General features: G+C 45.3%; 1 protein-coding gene across 6 annotated transcripts in view; it reads right to left on the reverse strand.

Annotated features, from left to right (window-relative positions):
* The window catches only part of EXOC2 (exocyst complex component 2), a 200665-nt gene extending 182037 nt beyond the window's left edge, over positions 1 to 18628 (reverse strand). For 4 of the 6 annotated variants that reach the window (XM_021936926.2, XM_021936925.2, XM_003896943.5 and 1 more), the window contains exon 1: positions 18485 to 18628. The gene's annotated coding sequence lies outside the window, so the exon portion shown is untranslated. The other 2 variants (XM_009204338.4, XM_009204339.4) reach the window with 2 other exon arrangements.
* Positions 18629 to 25965: the final 7337 nt, after the last annotated feature.

Genomic DNA, 25965 nt, shown 5'->3' on the forward strand with positions numbered 1-25965 from the left:
ATCACAGCTGTTTTAAATTACCGGTTCGATCATCCTAACGTCCTCACCACACCTCAATCTGGTTCTAATGCTCGCTCTGTTTCTTCCAAATGGGGTTGTTGTCTTTAGTTTTTGCCTTGTCATTTTTTGTTCAAAGCTGGATATGCTGTATTGGTTAAAGCAACTCAATACTGGTCTCCCACAGAAATTTTCATCCCAACTAAGAAGTTGGGATGCTCTGTATCTGCCTGTTGTCTCTCTTATTTGGGGGACAGTAGTTTACCCTGTGACCTCAATTTTCTGATAGATATAAGAAAAGTGGCTGATTTTCAGTTTGTTTAGTTTTTTCCTTATTGTGAGGATTAGAGTGGTGACCTCCAAGCTCCTTACGTCTCAGATCAGAAACTGCAAGAGTTTTGTTTTCGGTATTTATATAAGTAAGTTGCATTCTTATAAAATTAAAGTACATTTTACAATTCACTAAGAGCTTTAGTGTATGTGATTTAAATGATAAGGTAAATTTCATTAAGTTTGTAGACTCTGTTTTAAAATTCACGACCGGGCGCAGTGGCTCACCCCTGTAATCCCAGCACTTTGGGAGGCCAAGGCGGGCAGATCACTTGAGGTCAGTAGTTTAAGACCAGCCTGGCCAACATGGTGAAAACCATCTGTACTAAAAATACAAAAAAAATTAGCCGGGCATGATGGCGGGCGCCTGTGATACCAGCTACTCAGGAGGCTGAGGTAGGAGAATCACTTGAATCTGGGAGGCAGAGGTTGCAGTGAGGCAAGACTGCACCACTGCACTCCAGCCTGGGTGACAAAAGTGAGACTCCATCTCAAAAAAAATTCACATTTATCAAAGAAAAAAGATAACAATACAATTGTCTTTTATTTGCACTGGTTAGTGTTCCATTAAATTAGTGCCACTGATGCCTCAACAGTATTTGGCTCAAAAGTTAAGCTGTGAAACTGCAGCAGTCATATTTTATTTATTCAGAAATATAAAGTGCCCTTTTTAGACTATCTGGAAATAGAAAAGATCTCTATTTCTTGGAAGAACAGATTCCTTAGGGTGAGAAGGAGCAAAACCTTTTCTAATAGTACAGATATTTTGAGATCTATGTTTTCAAAAGTACAGCATAATGCACTAAGGCCTCATTTACTAGACACCATCAGTAACGAAGGGTTCTGCCTCGAGGAAATCTCCAAACAAATCAGACTTACACTTCAAAACTCAAAAAACATATATAAATTTTTACTATGTTGGCAGGGATCTTTCTCATCTGTATTTGCTTTCCCAATATGAAACACAACTGAACTTGAAAATATGATAACTAAAAAGTATGAAATATTGCAAGAAATACCAAAATGTGACACAGAGACATGAAGTGGGCACACGCTGTTGGAAAAATGATGCTGAGACACTTGCTTAAATACCGGGTTACGACAAACTTCATTTTGTTTTTTTTAAAACAAGCATTATCTGTGAAATGTAGTATCCACAAGGCACAATAAAGCAAACTGCAATCAAGCGAGGTGTGATTGCAAACTCTCCAAACTCCTCATAATCCAAAAATGAGAAACTGAGAACTACCAACACATTTAATCAAATTTTATATTACTATGCTTGGTTCAAAGAACAACAGCACAAACTCTGAGCTAGAAATTAAGCGAAAATACCAAATTGATTACATAATTCACATGCAATTAGCCAAATTTGAATCATTATACCAAAATAGATAAGGCCAAAATGAGCTTTTTATTGCCATGATAATTACAGAACAAGTGGTTCCAAATGAATGATAAAGACTGCTGACATGATTACTTCCTTTCCCTCAATAATTCTATAAAAAAATAATAAAGACAGAATTTGCTGAGCCTTGAAAATGACTTATTTATTTATTCTTTTAGCTAGCTAGCCTTTGGGTCATGTTTCCTCAAAAAAGTTCATGTACTCGGTTAAAAAAAAATTACCTTGTACTAAATATGAACTGTGAACACTTATCAAAGCCTTGCAGTAATAATGAGGGTAAGCTATAGTGGAAAAAAAGAAAATGTGCAAAACACAATAATTTCAAAAACTGCTGGGAGAAATGAGTAAGCTACTGTAAAGGCTTTTCTCTCATACTCTTTTCCAGATCAAATTCATGCCTCTTCTCCTTGGCAATGAGAAACTACCGTACTGATCTCTTCTCTCTGCTACTAAATCCTGAAGCTGTGGTACAAAAAGGCCTGGCCCTTGTATTAACCATGTTTGTTTGTTCGTTTGTTTTCAGTGCATTATGATGCTTTGACATTTTGGAGCCTGTGGACCAGGGAAGGGACTGCCCCTCTGAGAACTGGCTAATTCCCAGAGGTCACAAACTACTTGCCTGGACTGAGTACCCATCTTCAATTAGGCTCCTCCAATCAGGGACACTGCCCCCAGCCCTACATACCCCGGATGCCAGCCAACTAGGGACCATTCCTACAGCCCAGAGCCCTCCAAAAAATTATTCAAATGATCCAATCCTGAACTCGCTCAGCTTGCCTACCCGGCCTAGCCATTCCTTCCTGAGAAACCCACAACAAAGCCTGCGGCCCATGCTTTCCCCTCGCTCCCTCCGCCTCCTGACCTACCCCCAGTGCTTCCTGTGGGACACGGCTTGCCCACCCTCCTGGAACTGTGAGTAACACAGTTTTCCACAACAATCTTATCCTACTCTGTTGGCCTCACCCTACCCAGATGATAATAAAACCTACATTTTAAAAGTCTTCCCTTTTCAACCTTTCTGAGCCACCGTGACTCAATACTAATTCTCCCTCTTCACCAAAAAACGAGACTCTCAGGCTGGGGGCGGAGGAAACAAAGCAAAAAACATTTTGAAATTCTCAACTCCTTTAAGTACTTTAGGGGGAACTGGTCATGGTAATAGCATTGTTTTTTGCTTTTCTTTTTGTTCCTTTATTCAAATCATCACAGAAGGTCAGTGAATGTGCGCAGACATTCAGGAGTGCTTGAACAGACGTGTTCTCCATTCTAAAAGAAATGGGTGCCACGTCAACCCACTGCTTTAAACCTCTTCAACATCATGGAGAGGACAGGTTCCTCTGGTGACTCTGTGGTTTCCCATATTATACTTTATGGGGATTCTGACCCCTTTATTAGTGGGTTAAAGTTTTTGTGTTTAGTGCACAGTTAGCATTTGAGGTGGTGTATGTAGGAATACACATGGCTCTTGCCTTTATTTAAAATATTTTTCAATATAAAATCAGAAACAATACAAATTACATGAGGACACAACTAGCCATCCATCAACAGATAATATAACTTAGATATTAAGCAAACATTGATGACTTATCCAGGTCCTTTTTTTTTTTTTTTTTTTTTTTTTTTTTGAGATGGAGTCTGCCTCCCGGGTTCAAGCAGTTCTCCTGCCTCAGCCTCCTGAGTAGCTGGAGTAACAGGCATGTGCCACCATGCCTGACTATTCTCCTGCCTCAGCCTCCTGAGTAGCTGGAATAACAGGCGTGTGCCACCACGCCCGACTATTCTTCTGCCTCAGCCTCCTGAGTAGCTGGAATAACAGGTGTGCACCACCACGCCCAACTAATTTTTGTATTTTTAGTAGAGACAGGGTTTCACCATGTTGGTCGGGCTGGTCTCAAATTCCTGACCTCGTGATCTGCCTGCCTTGGCCTCCCACAGTGCTGGAATTACAGGCGTGAGCCACTGTGCCTGGCCTTATCCAGGTACTTTTCTATGTTCTTGCCATGCAATAACTTTTAATCCTCAAAACTCCCCTATGAGGATGGCTCATTAAATACTTTGTCCAATACTCCACAACCAATAACTATCACAGCAGGAATCACACCCAGGCAGTTTGCCTTAGGAGCTGTGCTTATAATCTCTCTCTCTCTCTCTCTCTCTCTCACACACACACACACACACTCTTCACGTTGTCCTTCACATATGAAAAGGGCCCCCTAAAAGAACTGTTTTCCCTGAAGTGCTTGCCTCCCTGACCAGTTCTTCAGTGTGACCATGAGCATGTAATGAGAGATGCTACCTGGCACAAAGGACGCGACCAACAGTGTTTAATCAGTGCAAAGTGGCCTGACCAATGTGGGGTAAAGAACGCCGGCGTCATTAACACCACACTTTTGCCAGACAAATCAAATTGTTCAGCTATGGAGAGGTAGAAAAGACATTTAACCAAGAGTCAGACGGCAGAAATTCAAATCCTAACTATATGATTTATTCAGGTCCCTTTAATTTCTATCAGTTTTCTCATCTTAAAATAGGAATAATAACTAAATTCACAGGAATCCTGTAAGGATTAAATGGAATCATGTGTACCAAAGATCTCTGCAAACTTTAAAGCCCAAAATAAAAGTAACATAGTGTTGCTACCATTCCCGCTTCAAAAACTAACTTTAGGTGAATTCGTGGGCCGGGGGGTCATCAGCTGTGCTGCCATGCGAGAGACTGGGGGAGCAAGGAGGAGAACGGCCTTCAATTGTTTTAAGATAGAAAGTATTTTCGTCAGAGAAAATACAAAAGCCGTTTAAGATCTGTGCTGCATAACTTAAGAAAGATGAAAGCAGCAGGCAGAGAGGCCTGACACAAAATAGTAACAGTAACAAAACAGTACACAACCGTGATGATCTCCCAGAGGCAGGGCACAGGGCTCCAGGGCAAGTGGGGAAAGCGCTTCTTTAAAGCCACAGCACTGCAGTACGTAACACGGTGGGAAAATTCCAAACACTGAAGATGGGCCGTAGTCAGGACAGCCAAAGATTAAGCTGAATTTTATTCTAAACAAACAACTGCTTTATTTTCTTGCCTCTTAATTTTTAGCATATTAACTCCAATCCAAGAAATGTTTCAGTCACAGTCCAAAAGCATAATGTTCTTGCTTACATAACTTCAAACATCTATATAGTTAAAGAATTCCTGGTGATTTAAAAAGCCAAATATACATATAATTTTAATTATATGTATATTTAAAAAACTAGAAGAACATAAAGTAAGTGTATATTACAGCTGTGGGGGTGGAAGGACAACATTTGGACTTGACAGAAAAATCACAACGGTGAACACACTAAGTTCTTGGCCATAAAGAAACATACGTCTTCTATAAGTTACTAAATAAAAGACAACAACTCTAAAAGCCAAACAGGAAGTCTGCAAAAATATTCAAAATGTCAAAATACAAATAACTTTATTATATAAACAGCTCACAAAAATCAATCCAGAAAACACCAAGAGCTTCAAAAAAAAAAAAAAATAGAGAAGGTATAAGCTTACAGTTCACAACAGAGGAGATGCAACCAACCAACAAACTTATGGACAAAACCCAACCTCAGAGAAACGCCAACTGAAATGGAGGTTCCACTGCCGGCCTATTAACAACACAAGCTCTTTAAGATGATCTGAAAGGATCATCGTTCTCAGCTGAATCTGCACACAGCTCGCACACATCACCGGCAGCAGCACAAACGGTTCCAATACTCCGAAAAATAATTTGACCACGTGCGTCAAAGCCTTCGCTGTGCTTCCACACTTTGACTCAAAACGTATTCTTGAAAAGTGAACAACGACTAAAATAATTCAAACCATGGGGACTGTTATTAGGCATGAAGATTCCCATAACTGCAAAAATGTATTACAGCAAGAGGGGGAAAAAATGGAAACATCCACCAAAACATCCAGTAAAATGTGAAGGTTCAGTCAAGGAAATATTACGCAGCCAGCGAAACATTATGAAAAACATGCAAGACCAAGAGAATGCTTACAACAAATTAGTAAAATAGACATAGGTCTAAATAAACAGGCAGATAGGTATGAACAGACAGATGTACAGAAAAAGTTCCTAGAAGGAAGTATTCTAAAAGACCAAACGGTTTTATTAACAAGGGTAGGATTATTAGAGATTAAACAGCTTGTCAAAAATCACAGCGATTAAGTGAAAGAGGTGGCATTCAAAACCAGGCCCTTGCTCTGTGCTATTCTCCGGACGACTGTTTTGTTTTGTTTTGTTTTGTTTTGTTTTTTTAGTATTTATTATGGAAATCTTAAACATACATAAAAGAAGAGAGACTAGCATAAGGAACCTCCAAGTTCCCATCACCCAGCTTCAACATTCTATCTCTTGTTTTAGCTGCCTCTCCTCCTCAACATACTTTTATGTTGTTTGTTGAGGGAGCTCTTTCAAGTGTTGTATCGTTTCACCCATAAATGATTTAGTTTGTATCTCTACAAATGACATTGCGCCCAGTCCCAGCTCAACTTTTCCATATGGTCTAAAAGTTATTTTGGAGTTGATGTGTTAGAATCAGGACCCAATCAATGTTTCTATTTAAAAAAAGAAGAAAAGCTACCTTTATACAAACAAGGGCCTATGCTTAAAGGAATACAGAGAAAGGGCTAGAAGGATGCACACCAGGGGTTAATTATCCTGAGAATGAGACTGGAGAAGGGTGAAGGGGCCAGGGAAATTGTGTTTTTAAATATTTTTATATTGCCTTCCCTGTGGCAATAAGCATGTATATACATGTTTTAGAAATGTAGGTAGGCCTTAGACCACACAGAAAAGCCCATTTCCAGAGCACTGCAGGGCAGCTGCTGGCTGGAGATCCAGGCAGCCGAGGGCCTCCTTAAGAACGCTGACCACATGAGGCTTCCTCTGGCAGCTCTGAGTTATATGCATTTTTCTGGGCTGGAGGGTTGCCCATTTCTCCTGTAAATTAACTATCTTAAGAAAGTGATTATAACAAATAACAGTATCCTTTACATTAAAGAAAAAGGGAAGAAAAAAAAAACCACTGTGCCAAGCTCTCTGACACTAATCTTCCGTGGGCTTGCCTCGGCCTGTCGTCATATTCTTTCTTCACTCCTTGTGTCTAGTCCAGTGCCAGACACTCAGTGAAATGGTGGCTGGGCTGACCAGACCTGGGGATGCATGGGCTCTCTGGAAGGGCTTTTCTTTCTTCTCCTCAGCAACGGCAGCAGAGCCCTCAAGGGTTGTGTGAAATTCCTGCCACAAGAAGCTATAAGATGTGGCTTCTGAGAGGGGTGTCAGTTAGATTTGTTTCACAGGCAGATGCCATTCCTTGAGTCTGTACTGTGTGCCATGCACTGTCTTTTAAACCAATAAATCTGGTCACAAGAGCAACTGCCAAAACCACTGTAAAAACTGAGCACCCTAACTACATCCTGAAAGGTTACAATCAACCCGTGACAGTTCCTCTTGATCTTCAGTACAATTCACGCCAAGGAAAACAATGAGATAAATCCAAATTAACTAAACATCTGAGCAGAACAACTCCTTTCCTATGGGCCACGTTTGGGTGACAAGAGGCCCAGTTCAAATCCAACCTTTAACTGAAAGGCCCAAGAGGTGAAAAGTGTGATATTCTATTACTGCTTCCACACAGAACTACACGAAATCCAGAGATTCTAATTTGTAGGTGCAGACCTTTGATGCTGTGTCTCCTTTCCACCCTCACCAAAAAAGTATTTTAAATGTTTAAACCAAAATGAATTTTGCCCCTAATAAATTTTAAAATATTACTAAGATATTCATAACAAAAGTTACCAGAAAAACTTGTTTTTCAACTATCGTTTAGTCCTACAAAAACTAGGCCAAAACTCATTTAAGCTTGACTTTTCCATTTAAAAAATCCAGCCATAAAAGAGAATAGGATAGTACTGAGAACAAATAAAACAATTCTGACTTTTCAGTTCTAAAGAAAAGCCCAAACAAAGGTAGCAATCTTTTTCTTAAAGATAAACCTGTTTTCAACAGAAACGCATTCGGAAATACGATTTTTTTTTTTGAGACAGAGTCTCGCTCTGTCGCCCAGGCGGGAGTGCAGTGGCCAGATCTGAGCTCACTGCAAGCTCCGCCTCCCGGGTTCACGCCATTCTCCTGCCTCAGCCTCCCGAGTAGCTGGGACTACAGGCGCCCGCCACCTCGCCCGGCTAGTTTTTTGTATTATTTTAGTAGAGACGGGGTTTCACCGGGTTAGCCAGGATGGTCTCGATCTCCTGACCTCGTGATCCGCCCGTCTCGGCCTCCCAAAGTGCTGGGATTACAGGCGTGAGCCACCGCGCCCGGCCGGAAATACGATTTTTAAAGTGCTGTCCAGGCACTGGGGTTCTCCAGACACTCTGCTTCTCGGCCTTGGCAAGAGAATCAGCTGCTCTCGAGGCCAGCTCCCACTTCAGTTACCAGAGAGCAAAACCCTGGTCCTTTTCCCGCTCACTGTTAACTCCTGGAGGATTCTGCCCGTAAAAGCTAAGGTGGAAACGGAGGGAATCTGTTCCATCAGGATTTATTCACTGAGAGTTCCACATCGAATTTTAAACAACCAATTAGCACTGGCACTGGTGAAGCTTCAGAAGGGGTGGGAACAGGAACCTGCACGACAGAGCACTGCGGAAAGTGCCGATGACCAACAGCCAGTCACACAGGGCACTTCTCTCCAGCACAAGCCTTGAGCGTTCCACAGTTCCTAGTAAATATTTCCGAGTTTCTTTTTTTTTTTTTTTTTTTTTTTGAGATGGAGTCTTGCTCTGTCGCCCAGGCTGGAGTGCAGTGGCGCAATCTCGGCTCACTGCAAGCTCTGCCTTCCGGGTTCACACCATTCTCCTGCCTCAGCCTCCTGAATAGCTGGAACTACAGGCGCCCGCTACCATGCCCAGCTAATTTTTTTGTATTTTTAGTAGAGACAGGGTTTCTCCATGTTAGCCAGCATGGTCTAGATCCCCTGACCTCGTGATCCCCCCGCCTCGGCCTCCCAAAGTGCTGGGATTACAGGTGTGAGCCACCGCACCCGGCCCCGAGTTTCTAAATTACAAGTTCATTTCCACACATGATTACTTGACTATAACCATCATTTATCAGTATTTTTTCCTCTCTCTCTCTCCAAAGAATTTTCACTTTCTAGGTAAAAGTCATAGGGTAATGACTAATAATACCATGCATGTATTTTGCCATAATTGACATAAAAAGCCACATATATGATTCCACTTATATGAAAGTTCGGAATAGGTAAATCCATGGAGGCAGAAAGTGGGAAAGGATTGATAATGGATTCCGGGTTTTCCTTGGGTGTGATGAAACTGTTCTGGACTTAGATAATGGTGATGGTTGTTCAACTTTGTGAATAACTGTGCTTCAGAACTCCTCTGAACATTAGTTTAACATCATCAGCACCATAAACACAGAACCCAAAAAATGTAACACAAAAGGAAATACAAGATGATATCATTTTTAAAAAAGTACCCAACATGACTCCATTCCTGAAGTCTGATTCCAGATCAGTTGAGGCTAAAGTAAACCAGGGCCAGGAGTGAAAAGGTACAAGGGGGGTAGGAGAAAGCTTTACCCTCATAGTGATGAAAACAGAGCTCAGGTATTGAAACCCAGGGTGAAGAGTAGCAAAAAAAGCAGCAGAACAACTCCAAGCTAAATAGGTTGACCTTGTGGGAAGATGTGAGTGGCCTAGACTTTCTAATCCTTGACAAACATCAACACCACCAGCTCCATTCCAACAAGACTGCCAGGAAGACATGAAAATAAAGAAGCTAAACAATGCAAAATCCCAAGTGATATCAAGAGTCTACATATGTTTACTCAAATAACAAAATACTTGACCATCTCAACAAGAATGTTCAGGAATGAGAGAGGAACAAAATCAAGAAAATATTACTAAGCTATTCATAATGAAAGGACTGGATAAAAAGATATTCTCCTAAATTTATACTATTACATAAAAACAAAGTTTCATTTGTCTCAACTTGTCAAATCTCTAGGATGAAATAAACCAATATCACTGCTGACAAATATAATAACTATGGTAAACAGGCATGCCAAAATCAATGCAGAGTTCCAGAAAAGGTCAAGAAACCAACCGTCAGCTTAAATTGGCTAATTTCATTAAAATTGTTAAACATGACAGGATGTCACTAACTCCCAGGTTCTTTCACATGAGCAAAGTTGGATTAATTTGACCCAAATTTTGTATAATAGCTTTTCCAATTTCCAAAAATACATCAACTTTGTCACTGATCTTACAAATTCTGCTTTACTTCTCCAGCTCTATCTCAAAAGAAACTTCTCGAAGGCCATAAATCTTGACATAGTGAAAGCAAAATAATCACAGCACTCAACAGTGCCGTTAACATTTCTGAGCCGCGAGGGATTAAGCAGGCAGATGCTATGGAAAGTGCCTGTCAGGAAAGGACAGCCCAGAGTTCAGAACGCACCACAGCTGCGAGGGATTGAAGCTGCTCGCTATGGAATCAAGCTTAGGAGAAACTCTGGGCACAATTCCGGCATCCGAAATAAATTAAAGTAAACAGTATTGCTCTCGCTCTCATCCACCCTGTTAGCAGCCTCTCGGCTGAGCGGGAGACCACACACTCAGACCACACAGCGCCAGCTGAACTCACTCGCACGCAACGTCTACGAGCTGTCACTCTGCAGCAGCCCAGGGAGGGAGAAGGATGAGGTTGGGGGGGGGAGACAGCACCGCAGGAAGGGGGGAGGGAGACAGGAGAGTCTTCCCTGTGTGCAGCTGGAGAGAGTGATGTGTGGTTTGGAGAAGGGGGCGGGTGGAATCCATAAACCTCCCTGAGAAAACAAGCTGGTCATGGCCTTGTGTAGTCTTGACCTGTACTCCCCCATACCAATTTAGTAGCTGATGAAGGATTAACAAAGCATCCATTTAACATCAATTAACCTCCTATCCATCACAGGGCAAAAGAGAAAATTACTATTACAAAAGCATTCCACTAAAATCAAGACAAAAGGCCACATTTTCTTATAATTTATACTGTACACTTAAGTAAATACATTTTCCTTATAGATGTACTATATTAATATTAAACCATCTGCCTCTTTTCCTTTAATGAAGCACACAGGGATGGATTTGAAGTGTTTTCTGCAATAGAAGTCAGAAAATGTTAATTCTGTAATGTTCCCATATTTAATATCTCAAATTAAAACTGTGGCACAATTTTAATTTTCCAAAATATTTACTACTAGAACAAAAGACAGCAAGTTGTTATTTTTCACAGAACTTCAGACTTAAAATACATAGAAAAAAAGCAGTAATAATATAAAGAAAAAAATCACAAAATGAAACCACAACTGAAAGTAGTTTTAGAATCATAAAAGCAGTACTTTTTACTATTTTAGTAAAGAACAGTTTCGCTAATTTCAATAGCAGACAAGAAATCTGAACAAAATGAGTGATCACGGTCTCACCTTGTCATGCTCCCAGATGCTCTTCTCAGCTAGAGAAGGCCAGGAACCGGAAAAATACAGAAGTTCTGACTCACTGAAGACCAGGATAACCTCTACTCAACAGGCCACGGAAGGCCTCATGATGTTAAAACACTATTTCCCTAACAGATCAGACTATAGAAAGGTGATTTTCCCCACAATCATTAAAAAAAAAACAAAACCCTCCCAAACGTCCACCCTTCCCCACATATGACTCCACCTGGCAGCACTGGCATCACCAGGGAACAAATCGAGCAGAATCTCAGTAGCTTTACCTGTCCAGAACCATCTTGGGCCCAGAGGACCCCCGAAGAATCCTGTTGCGGAGTTGCCTAGTGAGTTTCAACAGTAAAATTAGACTCAGCCAGACTCTCAGGGCACCCTAAAATATAATCAAAGTAGAGAACTCACCAAATCGTTCTAGAATCAGGCTCAACCTACCCCTAAGACAGACTCGTCCCCGCTGGGCTGGGCTGGGCTGGACCCAAAGGGATGGCCCAGAGATACTGAGAAAAGGGTTTGGGAAAATGGTGATTTTCTTCCCCAGTTCTCTATAAACACAGACTCCAGTCTTCCTGAGTGAGATCAAGAGCAAGTTACATCAGCACTGCCACAAATTCTACCATATAACAGCACACCCTGGGACAAGTCTCAGAGACAGGGTCATGAACTCTGCAATCCAGTTTTCCAAATTAATCATCTTGTTCCTCCTGCTCCATCCCCAAATCATGGTTAACAAAAATACAACCATGCACAGATCTGAAAGAACCCACGGGGTCCACACTGTACAGAGTTAGGGCCTGAGAAGAGGCAGAAGACTCGCTGGGCCTCAGAAGGGCCATCTGCAGAAGAGAAGGACTAAGCAGGTAAGAGACCATGTGTCCTGCTTTCCTGGACCTCTTTTTTTGAGGTGGAGTCTTGCTCTGTCGCCAGGCTGAAGTGCAGAGGGGCTCACTGCAACCTCTGACTCCTTGGTTCAAGCGATTCTCCTGCCTCAGCCTCCCACGTAGCTGGGATTACAGGCATGCGCCACCATGCCCGGCTGATTTTTTTGTACTTTTAGTAGAGACGGGGTTTCATCATGTTGGCCAGGATGGTCTCAAACTCCCGACCTCAAGATCCACCCTCCTCGGCCTCCCAAAGAGCTGGGATTACAGGTGTGGGCCACCGCGTGCCCAGCCTCCTGGACCTCTTTTTAGACTTTTTTCCTTTCTCTACCTCTACAAACAAAAATAAATGAACTATCATCTACGGTTTCAAATGAAAGCATATTTGTGTATATTTTAATTCTTTTGGGAAAATAATCCAACAATTTAAACCATATAACTGATAAATGACACTTGCTTTGTATTTATTTATTTTGGGAATGGGAATCAAGACCTTCCCTCCCACTACAATGTTTGGAGGTAACGGATTAAGGGGACGAGAATGTGCTTGAGATGACCAGGAAGCAATACTGGACGCCAGACAAGCACACAGTGAACGCCCGACCACTTAGCTCTCAGAGCCCCCGTATAAAAGACATGCTACATAAATACTGGATTACTCGGCTATTCTCATAAAACAAGCACTGGATTCTGTCTTAATTGGAAGAGTTACTCAGAGGTCTCCTTTATTCCCCAGGAACCACAAAGCCCTCTGCCTTAGCATGCCAAGTCTCCTCCTAGAGGACAAGGGCTGTCACGATGTTGCACCGGGAAAGGCTGCAGGTCTAAAGGTGGCTGGACTTCCAACTGATGCCACCGGACACTGATGACATGTCAGAACTGAACCAGGTCAGTGCAAATTCATCCCTCTCCCCCCGCCCCCAACAAATACATGAAGACAGAAACTTCAAAGAAGATACACTACTTAATAGGAAAACAAAAGAGTTTCACACGAGAGCATAGCATTATTTATTCACAAATCTATTGCCAGTAGTACCCAATGTCCTACTAGTCTATTAGATCTACATGGATAGGTGTAGCTAAGATAATTCTTAGCATTTTAGGAAGTATAGTTTTTCAGAAAAAATCATGTCAGGGTTTTGTTTTCCCAGAAAGACAGACTGCCTGAACAAGATTGAAGAAATCATTATCAAATAATATTCTGTTTTGTTGTTGTTGTTGAGACAGGGTCTCACTCAGTCACCCAGGCTGCTGCAGTGCAGTGGTGCAATCATGGCTCACTGCAGCCTCAGGTGATCCAGGCTCAAGTGACCCTTCCACCTCAGCCTCCTGAGTAACTGGGACTACAGACGTGTGCCACCACACTCGGCTAAATTTTTTGTAATTTTTGTAGAAAACGGGTCTCACTATGTTGCCCAGGCTGGTCTCAAACTCCTGGGCTCAAGCTATCCTTCCACCTCGGCCTCTCAAAGTGCTGGGATTACAGGCATTGAGCTACGGAACTTACCCTCAAATAACATTTATTTCTATCTTTACCTAGTCCATCAAGAAGATTTGTGATGCAACGACTAGTCACCCAGATCCTCAAAAGATGACAGTGTTGGACTCCTATACCCCAGAAAAACAGATCCACTAGGGCTGTGAAGAGGAAACATCCTTGGATTTATTCAGTCAAATAAATGTCTACTATACACTTGCTATGTCCCAGGCACTACCCTGAGGAAATGACAGGAACAAGATTTTGTGACCAGGAGCTCAAGAATGACTTTGGCCTTCAGTAGAGTGATCGTAGCTGAAACCAGACAGCACTGGGATGGGTGAGAACTTGGCTACAAACAACTATTTTAAGAAATGTGGCCAGAAAGGGAAAAACAGAGGAATTTTAAAAGGGCAATGTGAAATCAAGGGAGGATTCTACTTTTTCTGTTTTGCTTTACTGTTGTCTGTCTCTAAGCAGGTTTAAAGGCCAACAGAAGGAAGCCTTCAGTAAGACATGCACACCTGAGTGAAGTCCTCACAAAGGCAGGGGTAGATGGGATCCACAGTCCGGGTGGAGGATTGGTCTTAGCATAAATACAGCCTCTTCCACTGTGACTGGGGGAAGAAGAACAGTTTTTGGCAGAAGCCCCTGGGATTCTCCACTTACGTCTCTTTTATTTATGATGTAGGTGGCAAGACCACTTGCTAAGAGTGTGTGTAAATGATGTGAAAGGATGAGAGGTTTGAAAAGCGTGAAAATGCTGGAAGTACATTCTGCAGAGGTCAGAAGCGGGTGCTGACGAGGAAAACTCTGGAAGATTCCGTGATGGCCCCGCTGAGCTGGTGACCATGGATTTATAGGGGCACAGATCTGGACACTGTGATTTCCCCAGCTGGCCCCCGCAACTCGGGTCAAGCATTACAGGAGGCAGAGAGTTGAGACTGCCCAAGGCTGAGAACCCGCCGGGCGGATGCTACAGAAGAACGATGACACCACCGAGCGCACTGGCATGACAGTGACTGAAGACCACAGAAGCTCCTGATAGGTGCAGTGGGGGTGAGTGAGACTGCGAAAGCGGAGAGACCAGAAGCAAACGGTGGGAGGCCTGCACTTTGGATTTCAGAAGTGGACCAGCTCCAACACTGAGAGATTTTGGTGTTACCCTCCCAGCCCCCAGCACTACTTCTCTGGCAATAGTCGGACCCTCCTCCAGACAGCAATACTTTCTCCTTCTGTCCTTGCCAGCTACGGTCAGCTTCCCGTCGCTCCTCACCACTCCTTGTAGAGTCCCTAATCCCCTCTGCGCCTTTCTTCATTTGACCTATCTGGCATGACTTCTGATTCCTGCTGAGACATACATCACATCACTCACATAGGGTTTTCATTAAAATTAAACCAAAGCCAAACATGGCCTTCTGTCTCATTTTGTCTTTTGCTAAAATTATAATACAATGAAAGTTAAATCATATACCCTCCAAAATCACAAATCTTTAAAACAAAAAAAGGCCTTTAAAAATTCATCCATGCTTACAAATGAAACTAAGGGGCAGCCTTGTGGAAAGAGGCACTGTTAGCAAGCAGCAAAGGGAAAAACGGCCTTCGACACTGCACTTGTCTCTGAGCGCTTAAGATGTGCCGGGCACTAGAATCGAAGCTCTCTGGATCCAGCCTGCTCACCTTCTCATAAACTGAAATCCAGTCTTCCCCGGTCCTGTGTCCAGTGCTCCTTCCACTACTGGCACCAAGATTTACTGTGGAAAATGTCACATCGAAAAACTGACAAACCCAAAAACAAAAATAAAGCAAACTGGATGCCGTATTTTTAATCTGAAATGCTACCAAGGGAATTAAGGTAATGGATGTTCAGAGAGCTTTTGAGCTGGCCTAATATAATTTTCCAGGAAAAAAAAACAAAAAAACACTAACAAATCAGTTCCAAACTCTTCTGCCTGTCAGTCAAGGCATAATAGGCACCCATAATCCAAAATGCACTCACTTACCAGCCTCTGGGCCTTTGCTCCTGGCGTGCAGCCCAGGCGGTCACACACCTTCCTTCATCAGGCCCTTATCATCAAAGCTTCCCAATTACTCTAGCCCCAAAGGATCCTTCCCACCTCTCAGCTTCTGCTGGACTTACACTCAATATTACAGAGTTTAGTTCTTAGCTATTCTTTAATTGAGAGGGCAAAAATATCCCTTATGAATCCAGGCTAATATTATTTGATTTTTAATATATGTGTCAGGCATACAGTAAGAGTGGAAGATACAAAAATAATTAAAACAAATCCTGATCCAGAATGAGCTTAGTCTTTTACTAAGGCAGGAGTAAAAGACTAAGGCTGAGGCAGGAGAATGGCGTGAACTCAGGAGGTGGAGCTTGCAGTGAGCGGAGATCACACCACTGCACTTCAGCCTGGGCAACAGAGTGAGACTCCGTCTCAAAAAAAAAAAAAAAAAAATCATAATAATTTCCCTACAATTACTTTTAAGTTTGTGTATTCATATCAATAATAATTTTAAACTAATATAAACATACTCTAAAGCACATGATTAGAAGTCAACACTACCACCATGTGATTTCAGCAGGCAGTCCAGAGTGTTCAAGAACATATTCCCCAGGATCTGAGAACAATTAACATCCTAGCACACTGCTTAGCAGGGTGGTCAATGAATGTTATTTCCCAGTTTCAAAATCCTCTCAACAGTGACCTAAAATTCATCCATTCGATAAACACTTAAACACTTAAGGCAGACGCTGGACTAGGAACCCCGGCTAGATTCAGATGGGTAAACTGGAGAATGAGTGGAAAAGTAACTGAGAGAGGACCTCTGTAACTAGCATTTCCTGTACAGCCTAATCTAGCTGCTGCTTGACACTAGAAATTATTAAAAGTTCTTTGCTAGAAGACTATCCATGCAAAATTGTTTCATTACCAACTTCATTTCCCATGATTCTTACATAATGGCCTCCCAAGAACTTAGCAAGTTAATAATAATCTTTTAGAAAAGTAATACAGTTGACCCTTAAGCAACATGGGTTTGAATGAGGCAGGTCCACTTATACACGGATTTTTTCAACGAAAGTTGCACTGAGTGTGCCTGCATCTCCCACTTCCCCTTCACTTCCTCCATCTCTTCCATCTCTGCCACTCCTGAGACTATCCCTCCTCTTCTTCCTCCTCCACAATCTATTCATGAAGACTATGGGGATAATAACCTTCATGATGCTCCACTTCCATTTCTCTTCCTTGTGATTTTCTTAACATTGTCCTCTCTCTAGCTTACTTTATTATAAGAATACAGTATATAATGCATATGCAAAATACATCTAAGTCAACTGTTTATGTATCAGTAAGGCTTCTGGTCAACAGTAGGCTATTAGTAGTTCAGTCCTGGGAAAGTCAAAAGTTACATGGAAATTTTTGACTGTGTGGGCACCCCTAACCCCAGGGTTGTTCATGGGTCAACTGTAGTTCAAAATGTCATTCAGTACAGGAAATTAAATACTTGACAAGAAAAAAAAGATCACTTTCTAAAACTTCCAAGAGCTGTTCCAAGTCACACTGGTGGAACTCTGCTTCTCTGCTTAACTTCATTAAGTTTCTACTTAGGCAAAGAAGTGAGCATGAAAGTACTAAGCACACATCACCCTCTTTCTATTACTACTCTGAGCATCACCAACTTTTAGCACAAAAAAAATCATCTTTGGGAAGATTCTGGCTTTCAGTTGATTTGTCATTAAAGAAGTCAGTTACACAAAACATGGGCCAGTACGTACTAACATTCATAAAACATTATTATGCATTAGAAGACAGATCCACCTAAGTTCAGAACTAACCTTTCAATATCGCATAGTGCACACAAATGATTTAATTAAAGTGTGGCTAACTTAGAAAAAAATATCTTTAAGTGTTCCTTGTAAGTTCACTTGCTGATTCATACAGGCATCAAACTTAAAATTTCTCAGACTTACTAGTATGTTGACCTTTGGCAGATTAAAAATGACTTACTCCCATTCAGTGACGAGTTCTTTCAAGAACTATTTCTTGGAATTACTAAAATGTTTGTTTAACAATCTTGGGATACAGGGTTAGGCATCACCAGGCGTCCAGGCTGCCGGTGTGCGGACCCGGGGCCGTCGCGCGAGGCCTCAGTGGCGGCCACCACCGGACCGAGGCCCTTCGCCCAAGCACTCGCAGCCGCCGCTCCCCATCTGTAAAATGGGCTCACACGGCAGCGTCCGCCCGCGCGGGGACCAAGTCCGTGCACGCAACGCCGGCAACAGCGGCGGGCCCCTCTCCAGAGCCCAGGACGGCCGGAGCGGGACGCGCTCCCAGGCAGACACAGGCCAAACCGGCCCCGCCTTCACTCGCCGGAGACATTCTCCAATCTCACCGGGCGGCGACTGCGCAAGGGCGAGGGGCGGGGCCCGGAGTCCGGAGTCAGCGCTCGGCGCCCACGCCCCGCACCGGCGCAGGTGGGGACGGCGGGGGTGGGGGCCGCGGGGGTGGGCACCGCGGGGGTGGGCACCGCGGGGGTGGGGACTGCGGGGCTGGGAAATGCGGGGATGGGCACTGCGGGGGTGGGGACTGCGGGGCTGGGCACTGCGGGGGTGGGAAATGCGGGGATGGGCACTGCGGGGTGGACGCGGAGCCCAGCAGGCGGCTGGCGGCGGGGATGGCGGCGGCGGGCTGGGAACCGCGCGGGGTCGCGGGACCCGCAGGTGACCGATGGCGCGGGTGGGCGCGGCTGTCCCTTCACAACTGAGGCCTGGACGGACGCCGCCGGCGGCCACCTCCGCGCAGCTGACGTCCGTGTCCCGCTGGCCTTCGGCCAGGCCCTCCACCTCCCACACGTACCTCCAGCCGCCTGCCGCCGCCCACGGCCGGCCGGGACCGGGCCCGATAGGTCTCGCCGAAGACGCCGCGGCCGCCCGCTGCCGGCTCCTCACTTCCGCCCGCCGCGAGCGCCGAGCGCATCGATCCGCCGGGCAGTCGAGCGCCGAGTCCTCGATGGGCGGCGCCCGCAGGGGAGGCTGGGAGGAGGGGAGCAGGCCGGCGCGGAGGCGGGAGGTCAGCAGGGGCCGTGGGCGGTGGACGCCGGCGTGTCTTGGGTTCCGAGGGACCCAGCTGTCGGAATGGACACGCGTAGGAGGTTTTGCTGGCGTCTTTGCGGCGGCGGGAAGTGGGGAGCGGTGAGGGAGGAGAAGGGTACAAGCTCAGGGGGCGGGCCGGTGCGCCATCCGTCCGCGTGCCCTCGGGTCGTCTCAGAGACTGGGATGATAGTGCGTTTGTGGGACCACAGTTCAGCACGATGGGCCTGCACCGGGTCGGAGGACCGCTCCGGGACAGGGGGATGTACCAGGTCCAGAGAACGCATGGGATCACAGGGCTGCACCGGGTCAGGGGGCTGCACCGAGACCGGAAGAAGCATCAGATCAGGAGGAGGCCCTGGAGTGTGCATCCCCGGGGGGCCACACTGGGTAAGGATGCACCAGGTCAGGAGGAGAGCAGCGCAGGTGAAAGGATGCACTGGAGCCAGGGGACTGTACCAGGTCAGGGGGCTGCATCAGGTCAGGACGAGGCACTGGGGTCAGGGGGCAACACTGAGTCAGGGGCAGCCCGGGGTCAGGAGGATGCATGGGGTCAGGGGGCTGCAGGGGTTTAAGGGCTGCACTAGGTCAGGGCGCCACCCAGTCAGGGGATCTCACAATAGGATCGAGGTGAGAATGCTCAGGAGTCAGGGGATACTCTGGGTCAGAAGAGGAAAGAGTCAGGGTCAGGGGATCTCAGGAGGTCGAAGGGTTCTCAGGGTCAGGGGCTCAATGTCAGAGGGATGCTCGAGGTCGGGGATCTGGGTCGGGGAAGGTCGGGGGTCAGGGGAGGATGCCGGGGTCGAGGGTTCACCGAGGTCAGGGGATGCTCGGGTCGGGGAAAGGTCGAGGTGAGGGATGCTCCGGGGTGGGGAAGGTCAGAGGATGCTTTTCGGGGTCAGGGGCTCGATGTCCGGGGGATGCGGGAGTGTGGAGGATCTCGAGGTCAGGGTTCGGGGTCAGAGGGATCTTTCAGGTTCGAGGAGTTCTTGGGGATGCTGGGGTCAGGAGGGATTACTCAGGGTCAGGGGATGCTCCAGGTGGAGGGATGCGGGGTCAGGGGACTGTGGTCAGGGAGGAAGGACAACCAGGAAAGTGGGGGTAGTGGATTCTGGAAGCTAAATAGTTTCAGGAAGGAGGAATTGTTAGACAATGTTCAGAAGCGCTGTGAGGCCAAGACTCCAGAGAAAGCTGAGTTTGGCATATGCCAGTCATTGACATCCTTGACAAAAGCAGTTTCAAAGGAGTGAGGGGAACCTACATCTCTTCAGAGTGGACTGTGAAAAGAATATTAAGTGAAGTGGAAAAAAGTAAGTTTCGACAACCTAGGTTGGCAGATTTAGCAATAAAAATACAAATACCCAGTAGAGTTGAATTTCAGATAAACAACAAGTAATTTTTAGTATAGATAGATCACTAAAGTAATGTTGCATGGGATATACTTCTACTAAAACATTGTTTTAGTATTTGTTAGTGTAAGTACGGCCCAAATATTGCACATCACATAGGTATACTAAATATTCATTATTTATCTGAAATTCACATTTAACTGGATGTTCTGTATTTTCATCTGGCTACTTTGACAACCACTCTGAGGAGTTTTGTGATAAAGGAAACAGAAATACCGGGTGGTTGCTAGAGGGGCATGGCATCAAGGAAAAGGTCTGTTTTAAGATGGGAGCTGTTAACGAAACGGGTAAAGAGGGAGCAACTGCAGAGTAAAGTCTTTGAGAAAGGTAAGAGAGGGTACGGCCTATTGCACGAGGGCAGACGTCGTTCTTAGAAAGGAGCCAACAGAGTTGAGCTGTGTAGTAGGAGAGTGAGCAGAATGTGAAGCTACAGTTGTGGTGGGTTGGTAGACATGGTGAGGAGAAAGTGAGAAAATACTCTTCTTGTTGCTTCTGTTTTATTAGCAAAGGAACCAACAAGATCACCTGTGAGGAGGGAATGGGGGCAAGGGAGAACTGAGAAGGGGTGAGACTGTTGTCTTAGACATTGTAAGGCAAATTACTGAACATATGTAGTCAGATTGCCAGGGAGGGCAGAATGCCCACTTGGGATGTGTGGTCTTAAGTCTCAAATGGAACCAGTCAGCCTGCTTGTGTGTGTGTTGACTGCTCTAGTGCAGGCAGGGAGTTAGTAGAAAATTAATTGTAGCTGAGATTAGAGTTTGACACAGAAGAAGGAGCCGGGAGCAGAGGAGTTTGGGGTCTATGCAGAGAAATGACATTAGACAGGATCATGGGGTTTAAGCTGGTATGACAGAATATTTAGATGGATTTTTCTGGTTATCCTGGAATTGGCCACTTGCACTGGGAAAGAAGGCAGATAACTAAGGTGACCACATGTTCCACTTTGCCTGGGATGACTCTGATTTGTGTCTGTTATGATGGCTTAATTATTGAGTGCCCTTTTTACTGTCAAAAGCGTTCCTTTTAGACACTATATGGTCACCCTAAAGTCTCCCCGCACTATAAAGAAAGCCCCCAGGCCGGGCACGGTGGCTCATGCCTGTAATCCCAGCACTCTGGGAGGCTAAGGTGGGTGGACCACGAGGTCTGGAGGTTGAGACCATCCTGGCTAACATGGTGAAACCCCGTCTCTACTAAAAATACAAAAAATTAGCCAGGTGTGGTGGCGCTTGCCTGTAGTCCCAGCTACTTGGGAGGCTGAGGCAGGAGAATTGCGTGAACCCTGGAGGCGGAGGTTGAAGTGAGCCAAGATCACGCCACTGTGCTCCAGCCTAGGCTACAGAGCGAGACGCTGTCTCAAAAAAAAAAAAAAAAAAAAAAAAAAAAAAAAAACCGAAAGAAAGAAAGGGAAAGGGAGGGTAGGGGAAGGAAGGAGAAGGGAGGAAGGGAGGAAAGAAAGAACAGAAAGACAGTCCCCAAGCAATTGGGTAAGACACCTCTTGGAGCTTATGAGGAATTCACTCGGCTGTTCTAATGTGGGTTAGTACTTGCTGGCCCTAGGCACCCATGAGCCTGTGCTTGCTGCTGTCAGAGTGGAGCTGAGCATCAGTGTGGAGTTCTTGGCAGAGTTGGGTTGCCCTCAGGACTGTATGTGACCAAGAGTATGTGCCTGCTTTTGGTGCAGAAATTCCCTAAGGTAGGAGACTTGCTGGAGAAACACAGCAGCTGGATGGAGAGGAGGGTGGCCGGGAAGCAGCTGCGCAACCATGCTGTGGATATTGCAGCCTCAGCTCAAGAACTCACACGTGCTCCTCACACAGACTTAGTCATTGGCCCATCCATGTGTCTTACACGAACGCCCGCCCGGCAGAGAGCATCCACAGCAAGGCATGGAGCAAATGGGATGATTCAGCTAGGGCGGGTCAGGCAGTCTCTGCACAGCGGGCCTGTGAAAATGGAATGGCCATTCACAGGGTCGGAGGCTACAGGGACCCACTGAACAAGGCAAATCTAGACAGTGCCTCTGCCCTCTCCCGCCGCGAGGCCAATGGGCAGCCCATGGTGTGGTGGCTGCTGTCCCTCAAGAAGACCGAGCAGCCAGTTGGTGGCAAGTTGATTTCCAGATGCATATTCTGGGTTTGGGTTTGTCTTCCTTGCTGGTAGAGCCTTGGCAGGCATGACTACCCAGTTTCTTACAGAATGTCTTGCCTTATCATCACAGGATTTCCCATAAGACCACCTTGGACCAAGCACCCTGTAAGAGCGAAAGAGGCAGACAAAGGGGATGTGACTGCAAGCTCCACTGGTTCCACCATAGATCGCACACCCCGAACTGCCACCCTGATAGGACATCAGCATGGCCCCACAAAGGCACAGCGAACACTGCAGTGGGGTTGGAAGCTGTGCTGTGGGATGCCGTTTATATTCAGAACCTAATATCAGTGTATGGTGCTGCATCCCCAGTAGCTGGAGTCCTGGCCCCTGGGATGTGCAGAAGATGCTCTCCTGGGTGACACAAGGTTCACCAAATCTAAAAGCCTCTCCTTATTTGGGATCCTCATGGATCCCAGGCAACAAAATTTGGTCCTGGTTATGAGTAGGACACGGGAGGGAGGATTATTTCTGGAATGCAGGGGACTCACTGGACATCTTTTCCTTGCCTGGTGATGCCAGTAGATGGGCAATGCAGCAACCCTGGCCTGACGAGGAATGATAACCAAAGGCCAGACCTCACGGGGAAGAAGGTCTGGGTCACTTCGTCGAGGAAGCAGCGTGGGCCACAGAAGTGCTGGCTGCAGGTGAAGAGAACCGAGCCGGGTGATTAAGGAAGATGATGAAAATCACTATAGCCTGAAGACTAACTGCAGCAGTGGGCAGTATAGCCCGACCTGCTGACCCTCCTGAGGTGGGTTTTCTCCCCCAGTAAAGTATGACTGGACACCATGATGAGGAATCAGGGCCAGGACACAGATCTATAGCAGTGGATCTGCCTTGCAAGGCAGGACAACAGAGGCCATCAGTGCCCATCCAGATTCCCCCAACTGAAGGCTGCTTTCTGGGAACACCTGCATCTCTGTTTGTGCTTGAGGGATTTCCTTCTGGAGCACGGCAAGCCGGAAGCCCTGGAGAGTTAATTCAGAAGAAGGCCTCGGCCAATGGCAGGCAAACAGTTGGTGGGCAAATGCCCTGTTGTGGCTGCCCCTGGCGGGGGTAGCTTGGCTGGTTGCACATGCTCCAATGCATGGCAGAGTCCCAGGGAGGCTGCCTCAGTCTCCCTCGGGGAAGTGCCCCGCAGCACACCTTTATTGGCCTCCCCACTCCCCTCCTGCTCTTTCCTGCTGTCACCTCCCAAGTGAAATGCTAGCCCTGGGTCAGCTTCTGGGGGAATCCAGTCAAGGCTGTTATTATCACAGACTAAAAACAACCTATACGTATTACAATTCAAATAAATATATATTTGTTATTAGAGACAGGGTCTCACTCTGTCACCCAGGCTAGGTTGCAATTGTGAGATCCTAGCTCACTGTAGCCTGGAACTCCTGGGCTTAAGAGATCCTCCTCCTCAGCCTCCAGGGTAACTAGGACTACAGATGTGTGCCACCATGCCTGGTTATTTTTGCTGCTGTCTGTGTAGAAACGGGATCTCGCTGTGCTGCCCAGGCTAGTCCCGAACTCCTGTGCTCAAGCAGTCCTCCCATGGCATGAGCCACCACACCCAGCCTCAAATATCATGTGCTGAATTGCACACTTTTTAGGGAAATGCATCCTGGAACACAAAAGTGATGTGGAATCTAGCATGACTCCATTGTTCTCTCCTTTGTATCAGAGGATGTGTTGAAGTGCAGCCCCCGTACGCAATCACTTGCCTGTCCCCAGCATCATCAATTATAAAGAGCGAGGGGGAAACTAGGAAATGTGAATCCGAGGCTCGGCAGCAGCATGAGAACAAACAAAGGGAGAAATCCCTGGCGACGCACCCGCTTCGCAGTGAAACCAAACCCTGTCGGTCGCAGTGACGCCGTTTCCCAGGTCAGGTGATCCTGCCATTAAGCCAGGATGTATGGGCCTTGAGAACACACAGATTTTTCCTGGTTTAGAAAAATAACAAATAACACTGTATTCCAGAAACAAAAGCACTCAGAAGAGGAAAGAGACTCTTTTGTTAATGTAAAGAGTACTGGTGTTGTTTTCTGTCTTTTTTCTTACATTTCTGGTCCTAATTCCAAAACCAGCTAGCAAACATTAGTGCAGTATATGCAGAAGTTGGCAGCAAATAAAATCATTAAACCTAAAACTGCAGTGGTAGCTGTTGGAGCAATTGAATATCATTGCATAGCATTGTGTTTTCAATTCTGTCTCAGGTTTTGTTTGACCTGGAGAGAAAGAATAACTTTGAAGCATGAAATCCCTTTGGAAACAGTCTTTAGAAGTACTAGGAGAGACACAATTCCCTGTTCTTAGATTTTTTTTTTTTTTTCTGTTAAATCAACACCTTTTGTGTTCTGTACTGTATGGCACATCAGCGTGTGGTAAACCATAATTAGTACAGAACCTAACCCTCAAAACTACTATAATTTGCTGTATCTTAGAGATCCTTTTTACCAAAGACTAATGATTATTTGGCCTTCTGTTATTCACAGGCTCTCAACTCCATGCTTGCAGATTCCTGCCTTATTCACTGTTGTAGATACCACAGAGCTTCCTAGCCCAGTTATTCAGTACATCAGGCTGACCATGCAGGAACAGCACTCGCCACAACCTGCAAATACAGTATTATCTGTTTGTTTTCTAAAAGTGTTTCTCTCCCCTCACTAGAATATAAATGAGGAGGGATGCTGTAATGCTCATCCATGCCTTACACATAATAGATGCTCAATAAATACGAGTTGCCTCAAAAACAAAAATAAGAGTACAGTACATTAAGATAGTAGCAGAGTTGGAGGAGATGCCTGTTTCCAGTTGTCTAGTTCAAAATATGCTGAGTGGCCACTTAAAGACACAAAATTATCAGCAAAATTTGGTATGTACACATCTTGACAATAAACGAATGATGGAGATGTTTCACCACATACCACCCAGCATTGCCACGCTTTGCTGGAGGCTTTTGTGTTTTAGGATCACAGGACAATTTGAAATTCTGCAGGACTGCAACAGTTTCAACTCTGTTTTAGCAGTTCCTGGATTGGACCTATTGGTTAAGGAAGCCCCTTACATCCTTTTGTTTTATCCTTCATCTTACTATGGTCGTGCTCCTAGCAAATGCCTTTAAGTGGACTTAACCATCTTCTTTTATGTTGGCTTCAGAGCTTTTTATATTCATAGCTCTGTATATCAAAAGTCCTCAAAATAGTCAAATGTCTCCAATCAGTTTTACAGCAAAACAGAGCTCTGTGGTTTTCTATTTACTTGCTATTTGCATATTTTAATAAGAAAATTGTAAATAAAGCTGGTTCTACAGCAGGGATATGGTGTTACAGTAGTGTTACTCCAGCCATATGGCCCTGCTGCCATCCAGCACAATAATGCAGATGTGTTTTGCACCTGTGTTTATATCTGGGCGTCTCTGGCAGTGGGTTGTGTCTGTAGGTGGTCCAGAAGGAAAGGAGAAATTGAGGAGAGGCACATGCTGCCAGAGATACGAGAGGCCAGGACCTGGAGAGAGGGAACAACTCGGTCCGAATGTGAAAATGTCTCTGCTTAGCAAGGACTGGGGTTCTCTCCCGGCCCTGCCAGCCCTGCCTTGAGCTGCAGAGGGCAGGAATAACCTAATTATGTGATTTTCTGTGAATAAGACTTTAGATCTCTTTATGTTCTAAACGAAGGATTTCTAACGGAC

The sequence above is a fragment of the Papio anubis genome, chromosome 6 (assembly GCF_008728515.1).
Source record: "Papio anubis isolate 15944 chromosome 6, Panubis1.0, whole genome shotgun sequence".
Taxonomy (NCBI): domain Eukaryota; kingdom Metazoa; phylum Chordata; class Mammalia; order Primates; family Cercopithecidae; genus Papio; species Papio anubis.